Source organism: Solanum dulcamara, chromosome 12, assembly GCF_947179165.1.
Source record: "Solanum dulcamara chromosome 12, daSolDulc1.2, whole genome shotgun sequence".
NCBI lineage: Eukaryota > Viridiplantae > Streptophyta > Magnoliopsida > Solanales > Solanaceae > Solanum > Solanum dulcamara.
This window is the reverse complement of record NC_077248.1, coordinates 12632240-12641691: the sequence shown is the minus strand read 5'-3', so window position 1 is coordinate 12641691 and position 9452 is coordinate 12632240. Positions and strand designations below refer to the sequence as shown.

General features: G+C 28.8%; 1 non-coding gene across 1 annotated transcript; it reads right to left on the bottom strand.

Annotated features, from left to right (window-relative positions):
* Window positions 1-800: 800 nt before the first annotated feature.
* Window positions 801-874, bottom strand: TRNAI-AAU (transfer RNA isoleucine (anticodon AAU)). Its single transcript has one exon. It is a non-coding gene; the product is annotated as a tRNA-Ile (tRNA).
* Between the last annotated feature and the right edge of the window lie 8578 nt (window positions 875-9452).

Sequence of the window (9452 nt, the reverse complement as noted above, 5' to 3'; positions counted from 1 at the left end):
TATCATTTTGTAAGAAAAAAGACTCAAATTAATATTTAGAAATTTCATGTATTAGTATTGTATTGTCATTTCTAAAAAAAAAACTCAAATTATTACTTGGAAATTTTATTTATTTCTAAAAAATCATATATTTAAAATTGGTGATGAGTTATTTAATTTTGAGTTTTGCAAATGTTTTTCTGTTAAAATTAAGGGTGAATTTGTACCAAAGTATAATGAGAGGGGTATATTTGAACCGAAAGTATAGCAGGATGAGTACATTTAGCCCGAAAATATAACGAGAGGTATATTTAAACTATTTTAAATAGTATAGGGGTCTATTTGACCCTTTTCCGAAAATTTATTGGTGTTTATATTAAGATAATGATGTCCAGGCTGCGTCTTGAAAAATATTGGGTCTGCCTCTGTTTTTTGGTACGTGGTAGTTCCATTATTTTTTTTGTGTGTTTGCTTATTTATTTTTCGAATCTCCTCAGTAAAATTCGGACTTCACCTCAAAATACAACTTTGGACCAAAATTATTGAGTTTGACTGAACTCGTGATCGAATGACTAGCTCCACCATCTCTATTTGAGAAAAAATATAAAATTATAAACTAACTACCGATAAAAAAATATATATTAATACAACTTATAAGCTAAGGAGCAGTATCTAGGATGATGAAACACAAAAATCAAGCTAGACATTTGAGATGAGAAATTAACTATACAAATTTGGAAGATATTAAAAAGATGGATTAAATAGGTGGCAAAATAAGCGTCTCGCGTGGCCACCAATTAGCAAAAAAAACAAATTTAAATTGGCCCATGCAGGTCTCGAACCTGCGACCTTCGCGTTATTAGCACGACGCTCTAACCAACTGAGCTAATGGGCCTTGTTGCGTATGTTTCTGTTATATTGTTTATATTTTCAAATATTGTTGTATTAATTTCTTATTCATTAAATTCAAATAAAAATAAAGCACTAGGATAGTCGTAATACTTTTAGTTATCTTTTTATTGCAATGTTATTATTTATAATCAAGATTAAGGCTAGTCAAAATTCAAACGAGTTAATTTCATGTGTTGTCATTAAAATTTCCTCACTATTATAATAAAGTCACGGTATCACTATTTTTGTCTATTAGAATAATTGAATGGTGTGTGACTTACAAAAATACAAAAACACAATGTCAAATTTCTTTGTACTGGATTATATATGACACATCACTTGCATCTCAATACTTTGTCATTATGTAAATTTCACATCAATTTTTTTTAAAAAAAAATGACAGTGTAAAAACATTGGCTTTCCTTATTAATAATAAAATAATAATAATAAAATAGACAAATGAAACCAAAAAAGAATAATTACAGCAAAAGTCATTTAGTTTTAAATTATGTATAATGCATTTTGTTTTTCAAGCGTGTTTAGGTAGAAGTAATGTTAGAATGGTGACCCCTAATAAGTTATCGTGATGCATTATTTTAAAATAAATAAATTAGTAAAGCTATTGAGTCCTTTGGACAATTTTTTTTTTTACGAAATTAATTTCTTTTTCAAGTTATTGAATTCAAACGTGTTTAGGTAGAAGTAATATTTGGATGGTGATCCCTAAAAAGTTCTCGTAATGCATTATTTATTTATATTACTTTTTTGTAAAGCTATTGAGTGTTTTGGACAAAAAAATTAAAATTTGTGGCTTAGTACAAATGAAAGAGATCCCTCAAAAGTACAATAGAGCATGGGGTGACTCCCAATTGTCACTTAAATATTTTTTAAATTGAATTTTGTATACCGACCATGACTAATGATTGTAATGGAAATGCAACATTAATACATGTGATGTTCCTATTTGGACCAATTATTATAATGAATGAACAATGTCTTTTAAAGACAGAGTTAAAATGGGCTGTGCTTTTCGTTTGTTTTATATTACTAAAGTTTTAAATAGTAATTTGATTTCTTATATTAAAAAAAAAGATTCAGATCAAGTTAATAAATTCTTCCAGGCTAATTTTGAACCGCCTTCAATGTTGATACATGTTTCAGTACTATAAAATTAGACCAAGTTATTAATGAACTTGGCTGAAATCATAACGTACCCACTAACTCCGCCACTGAATTGCCTCCAAATATTGATATAAGCTTCGGTACATATAGATCAAAGTATTTAAAACGGTGAGAATTAGCTTAAAGTTTTCTATGGAAATAATACAAGTAGATATACCTAAATGTAAGCTTTCCATATTAGTAGAGATGTAAGAATGTTTCACATGACTGGTAGGGGGAAATTCTATTCAAAATAATAGTTAAACAGAAAAAAAAAATGATGTTTCACCTAGTAATATTATATTTCAAGCAAATACAAAAGTAGGGGTGTTCGTAGTCTGATTTGACTCGGTTTTTGGTTTAAACTAAACCAAACCAATTAAGGCGTTTTTTTTAATATTCAAACTAAACCAAACCGTTATAGTATAAATTCTATCGGTTTCGATTTTATCGATTTTGTCGGTTTTACCGGTTTGGTTAGTTTTTTACGGGTTGAAATAATATATTTTATAATGCAAAAAAATTGACAAACTTATTTACTACCTTCATACTGCAAATCAATAGAATTTCAAAACAACTGTCATTAATCTTCAAAGATACCTGAACTCGTTCAGAGATAGTAAGGACAGAAGAAAAATATATAAGCTAAATAAGTTACCATCTAAAATCCAAGCTAGAGCTATAAGAGAGAAGCAAATATGATTCCAATAATAATAAACTTGAATATGTCCTGACTGGAACTATGTCTGATGTTCTTGTAAAGTATATAAGCTAAAATGATAAGCTCTAAAAGGGCAAAATATCAGCAACATAAATTCATAAGTTGGTGGATTGTTCAACTCCTACGGTCCACGAAGGAAATGACTTCAAAAATAAAGAATTGATAGCATGTTTTGACTGTCCAAGTTCGATACCGAATCTGAGAAGAGGAACCACCAGAACAAAAAGAAGTCCTTCAAGAAGCATCATTTTTTTCACTATTGCATGAAGTAATTGAAGCATTCCAGCCGTGGCCAATAGAAAACTTGCTACTTTACCTTTCTCCAAGATGAAACTATTTGAAAGAAAACTGAAAGCACGGATGAGCACAACAACATATACAAAAATAGCCTCGAAAGAAATTATAAAATTTCCACCACGAGGAAGATAGCAACTAATGCATAGTAGTACAACCTCCACAACAGCAAAATTAAGAAGGATAGCCCATAAAAGGTTAATTATATACATTATTTTTTCATTAATCAAGTTGAGAAAAATAACAAGGTCTTTAAACAGTCCTCCGAATGATCAACATTCAACACAAAAGAACCATATACCCAACTGTCACCAAAGAAAGATCACTTAATTACTTGCATAAAAGTGTGTTAAATACAAAAAATAAGTCAATAGCATAATCCAAAAGTACTTCAGGTGAAGTAGCAGCAAAAACCTGAAAATTAACTACCTAAGAGCAAAACAGTTTCACTACGAATTTCAATTGCAACATCCAAACTAATCAATGTTCAAGGTTGTACCAGCATATTCTGAAAAAAGAAAGAAGAAAGTTTAACTAAGTAGGCGTTAAAACTTTTTAAAACATAAAAGACATATTCATAAAGAGTTAAATGTGTAGATTTACCTTTTTCAACTATCTCAAATTTCTGAATTTCTTCTAAAAGATCTTCAAGCTTGCATTCTTTGGAAGTTGATCTTAACCATTATTGAGTGCAAATAAGAGCTTCTATTGTCTTTGGAGATAAAGAACTTCGATAAGATTCAAGAATTCGACCATCGATGCTAAAAGTTGATTCAGAAGCAACAGTAGAAATAGGAATAGAAAGAACATCTCTTGCTATCCTAGAAATAACTGAATATCTAGCCGAAGAAACTTTCCACCAAGCCAAAATATGTAACTCTTTGGTCTTTTCCAAATCATCTACCAAGTACTTCTCAAGTTCTGATTTATTTTCAATATTGTTTTCATCTGCGAAATATTTCTCCCATTGTGATTGCCACATCTCATCACTATGCATGATATCAATTTCATCATTCAAGCTTGTTTGACCATCAATTTTATCGGTATGAGTCCCATAAAAAGAACTCATGTAGTAATCATACAAGCGACTCAAAGTATCCATCACCTTTTTCGATTTTTCGGCTTCCATCAAACAACCATAAGAGTTTTTAAACAGATATTCCACATATTTCAACTTATATCGAGGATCTAAAACAACAACAATGAATAATAACTTGTTCATACTTTCAAAAGTACCCTAGTATTTATTAAATTTAAGCTCCATCTTTTTAGTCATGCCACTCAAAATAGAATCTTCACTATGAACATATTTGCAAATTATCTTTTGAAGATTAAAGATCTCATGGAAGAAAGAATTGAAAGTAACATATGAAGTTCCTGAGAATTTCAAAGTTATCTGGTAGAAAATCTCAAGGAATTAATGAAAACTTTAACATTCTTCTAATCATCTATCGATGGATGCCCTCCCATATTATTTGTTTCTAAACAATATTTGAGGTACTTGTGATCATCATCATAAATTCTTGAAAATGCCCTTTTAAATTTTTACAGTTGTATCTAGCATTATATATATGGAGTTCCACCTAGTCTAAATATCTAAAGTCAAAAGACCATGAGTGTCAATCTTAACCTTCTCGACAAATGACTTAAAGGAATCAAACCTTCCAGCTGAGGACTTAACATATTTGATAGCATTTCTTACCCGAGAAATAGACTCATTTTATTCACCGGGTCCTTCTTTCACGATCAAATTTAGAATATGAGCATTACATTTGACATGTAAGAACTCATTCCCTAAGATGCCTCCTTTCCAATCCTCAATTTTTCTCTTCAAGTGTTTAATTGCAGAATCATTAGCAGTTGCATTATATAAGATCACCGTGAATATGTTATTAATTTTTCAATCAAATAAGCACGCCTCAATCCTCTTAGCAATTGTTTCATCCTTATGATTTGATGTTTGGAAAAAGTTGAGAATTTTCTTTTTCAGATTCCACTCATCATCGATTCAATGGGCAGTGCCAACCATATAAGTTAGATTTTGAAGTAATGTCCATGTATCACTAGTAACACATACACGTTGATTATGAATAAGCTTTTTAAGCTTTTCTTTCTCTTTTTGATATATTTTCAAACATTGTCTAGCAACAGTCAATCGAGAAGGTAAAATTAGGCAAAGCAACTGCCATTAATCTCCTAAAACCTTCCCCTTCAACAACTTTAAAAGATTGTTCGTCAAAAATGACAAACTCAGTAATGGCTCTCCTAATCTCATTGACGTTAATCACAACCTTTTCTACGGTACATGTACTATATGCTTGTTCCCCTTTTTTAACTACCTTGATTCTTGATTGATTTCTGTCAATAATTATAAGAGGGGAATTAGGACAAATCTCATTTAAATGTCTTCATAGCGTTGAGGTCTCATTTGTACTTTCAGAAGCAAAGTTACTAGTACAGTAGTTACATTTCGTCCTTTTCTTACCCTATTTATCAAGATATTCAGTATAGTTTTTAGTTCGGTTTTCTTTATGGGTAACACCAAACCAAACCAAATGTTATCGGTTTTTAAAAATCTAAAACCAAACCAAACCGAGCCGATTTTCAGTTTATTAAATCGATTTGACTTGATTTATCGGTTCGAATCTGTTTTTCGGTCTCGTTCGAACACCCCTGTACAAAAGTATCAAATTAGATTTTGAGAAAACTATTCCACCTACCAGTCCTCAGTCCAGGAGCTAAGGTTCCCCATTGAAATCAACATTGATTTAGAAGTTATTTCTATGATTGATAATGACAACCTCCAATATGATGCAATTATTAATGAATGCAGAACAAGATGACAAATGCTTTAGCCATAGAAGGATCAAAGTTTTTTTTTTTTTTTTTTTGTGACATTAACCTTTTTGTAGTTCCTTCAATGTATGCAACAAATATTATATGGGTAGACATCCTAGAAGCTAGCTTTGAAAGAAAAATTAAGATTTATAATAGTAATTAGTTTGGGCATATTCCAGTTAAAAGTATACTATCGAGCCGAGCTAGTGGGGTAAGAAAAATTCATTTTCATCTCTCATTTAATATAGGTTAAAATAATTTTTCTACCACACGAAAAATAGTAATTCAAACAAAGGTGTCTAACCTTAAATAAAAATTCGTTTGTCTAACCTTAAATACAAGTTCGTTTGTATTCGATCTTAAAGATTTTCATTTATAATGATTCTCCTTTGTCATACGATAATATTTTTTTTTATTCATTCATTTCAAAGTAAAATTCTATCATCTAAAATATATTATAATTAGTTGTGACGTATTTTTTGTATAGTCGATAAAAGATTATTTTAAAACGCGCACATCCCAATATTTTTTAGGATCATTCACGTTGCTTCAACTTCTAATCCATTTTAAAAGTTTGTGCAAGAATATTTTTTTGTGTTAAAAGGCAAAGTATAATTCCTAGGGGTTGGCCAAATTAAGACTTGCCTTGCCACAACTTATGGCTGAACACTAAAATTTAGTACAGAATATCTTAGTGGATCGTCGAAAATTCTAATGGATGAACTTGTCATAAAGTCTTAGAGAATCACCAACATTTTAGTAGGCGTTTGATTATAAATTTCAAAATATTTTTTAATTTTTTTTATAAAAAAATATAAAGTTGAAGTTGAAGATGGAGTTGTGTTTGACCATACTTTTTGCAAAGAATATTTAGAATAATGTTCGTTTTTTGAATGCACTCAAATACAACGTAACTTTAAGAGTGAAAAGTGAGTTGAAAAACATGTTATTGGGTGTTTTCAAATTTAAACTATAAATTCAAGTTGAGTTTGAAATTATCATAACCAAACACTGATTTTTAAATAAAGTAAAAAATTATTCCTTATGTATGCTCATAAATGCTCATTAATGATATGCTAAGAGTCTTGATTGGGGCCCCTCGGGATTCTAACCGTCGTGTCATGTCTATGCCCTAGTTCCGGTCATGACAATTGTAGTAGGCGTTTGACTATAAATTTCAAATATTTTTACTTTAAAATAAAATAAAATCATGGAGTTAAAGATAGAGTTGTGTTTGGTTATACTTTTTGCAAAATATATTTAGAATAATGTACGTTTTTTGAAATACAACTTTAAAAATGAAAAGTGAGTTGAAAACATGTTATTAGTTATTTTCAAATTTAAAATATAAATTCAAGTTGAGTTTAAATTTTCATAACCAAACACTGATTTTTAAATAAAGTAAAAAATTATTCCGCAAAAAGTGAATATTTTTTGTGGCCAAATAATTCCGTAATATAAGTTATCTCAAAATTTTGAAACAAATTATTCATAAATTTTAGTGAATCGCCTGAAATTTATGAAGAATGGATCACAAGTCATTATCAAAATAGTGGAATATAATGAAATCTTTATCAAACATGATATTTGGACTCATAAAATGATTTATGTTAGCAAGGATGATTTGGTTGTTGTTTTTCATATTTCAATTTTTAATTCTTAGTTAAATGTATGAAATAGATCAAATTTTGACAAAACTTTTAAAATCAATGAACTGTAGTCAAATTCATAATGTTTAATCACAAATAAAGTATTATAATGGCGTATTTTTTATAGTACTAGCCGTCATTAGAATTTTAGTATATATTCTATTATAATTTTGAACATCGTAATGGATCACTAAAAAATTTTGAGAAAATTCACCAATAAACTTGTGCATCAGATTTAATTCAAATTGGTCCAAATCAACCCTAAATTTGATTTCCAACATTCTAATAGCACTAATCTTAATAATTTTCAACGGTTATATTCAACGCAAACCTTCAAATTAAACTCGAAAGAGCTACTTTGTTTTTTCAACAATCAAGCTCAATAAAATCTAATTATTGTGTTTTTCATTTTTTTCCCTATTAATTCTAAACACAAATAAGCAATACGACTTCATTTTTTTTTACAACACAGAAAGAATACAGATAACGAGGAAGAAAGAAGGGGAGGAACACATATTTTGACATATATCAAACTTTGCACTATTTCAAAAAAAAAAAAAGACAAAAGTTAAACCTCAATTTTTGATAAATAAGAATATCGAATAAAACATTTTATTTTTTGAATTAACTATCTGATATTTAGAATTGTCGTCCCGATTAACTCAAATTTATAGAGAATAGGACTCATTTTTAAAAAAATGAACCTACTATAAATTTCTTAATTATAAGAGCTCAAACTTGAAATCATATATCTTGATAATAAAATACATTACATAGTGATACATATTATTGAGTTAGTTAAGAGTTTAAAAGAGAATGTTAGGCTAATCTAAGATCAAACTGGGTACTAAAAATTAGTAATAATATATCTCTATTAAATTAAATGAAACAATTAATATAAAATTATAAATTAGATGAATGCAATGAGTACTTTTGTTATTCCAATCTATAAAAATATCCAAAAATAAACTATCCAACATAAAATGTTACTTTGCATATAACATAATTTATAATATTATACATTATATTTGAGAAAAAAAATATTATGCATAATATGTTTATGTCAATCTTGTATAAAAAATGTAATAATATATAAAAGATGTTATACATAAATGGTTAAATCAAATATATCATTATATAATATTTTATATAAAACTACGTGGCGTAATCTCCCCCCCCCTAAAAAATGACCGCTTTAATGCAAGCATTTTTTCGTTAAATAATTTTCATTGTATCAGGTAGGATTGCTTATCGGGTGAATCGGATGAATAATTTTACTTAACGGTTTGACTTATTGGATATCGATTTTTAAATTTACTAATCGGCTAGCTAATTCATAAGATATCAATTATCTGACGATTATCGAGCAGTGCATCGAATAACCTATAAGAAGTTCGTAGACTATTTGACAACGAGAAAGAACTTAAGTTGATATTGAAAATGTGGAATTGATTGAAGAAAATATATACTATACAAGCAAAAGTTAAGGATACACTCGCTTCAACTTGGTAACTCATATTTTTATAGAATTCCACACAACTAGAGCAAAAGACTCATGTCAATTGGCTATAAACTGAAAAATAAGTGTAAGTATATGGTAATTCTTAACGGGTTAACGATTTATCCGATAAGCCGTTAATTATAAAATTTTAATTCGTTCCTCAATCATTTATTGAATAATTCAATATCAATAAATCAATTTTGCGATTGATTTTTCGATTAAAATTCGATTTTGAACACCCTTACCGTAGGGAATAATCTAGCTGTTTTTTTTTTTAATTGGGTAAATAGTAGTAATATTAACTTCCAATAATTAAAAGATTTTCAAAACAAGAAAAAGAAAGAGAAGGGGTTAGAAGTTAAGAAAAGGTGTGAAAGAGATAAAGCAAATAATAAAAAAATAAAGTGTCACCGGTGGG